At 63.2% G+C, this 391-nt stretch overlaps 1 protein-coding gene across 1 annotated transcript in view; it reads right to left on the bottom strand.

Moving 5' to 3' along the window:
- Positions 1-391, bottom strand: part of CPEB1 (cytoplasmic polyadenylation element binding protein 1) — a 26136-nt gene that overhangs the window by 4392 nt on the left and 21353 nt on the right. The window lies entirely within an intron of this gene.

The raw sequence follows: 391 nt of genomic DNA, 5'->3' as shown, positions 1-391 counted from the left end.
GAGGAGGGAGGGCGCCCTGCCAGGACCACAGTCTCCCCTGGGAAAGGCCTGTCCCAGCCACCATCCCCACTGAACCCTCACCAAGCGATCTGCAGTGGGGATCATGAAGCAGGAGGCACCTCGCAGACCACAAAACCAACAGCTACCCCTGACCAGGGAGCACCAACCACCCCAGGAGCTGCCTCAGGCCCAGGGCATGGGCTTGACTTCCTCTCCCAGGGTGGAAGGAGCAAAAGCATGGTCTAATAAAGCAGCAGGGATGCAAGGCACCGTGCAGCTCCAAATGCCAGCCACTCTGCAGAGCCAGCCGTGCGCCGCTGCGGTACAGCCGCCCACGCCGAGGCTGTGGCGGGGGAGGGAAAGCTTGACCATAACAAGCCGGGCCAACACA

Source organism: Buceros rhinoceros, unplaced genomic scaffold (genome assembly GCF_000710305.1).
Source record: "Buceros rhinoceros silvestris isolate BGI_N320 unplaced genomic scaffold, ASM71030v1 scaffold30800, whole genome shotgun sequence".
In the NCBI taxonomy this organism is placed as follows: domain Eukaryota; kingdom Metazoa; phylum Chordata; class Aves; order Bucerotiformes; family Bucerotidae; genus Buceros; species Buceros rhinoceros.
The sequence above is the reverse complement of the archived record's forward strand: the minus strand, read 5'-3'. Positions and strand labels throughout refer to the sequence as shown.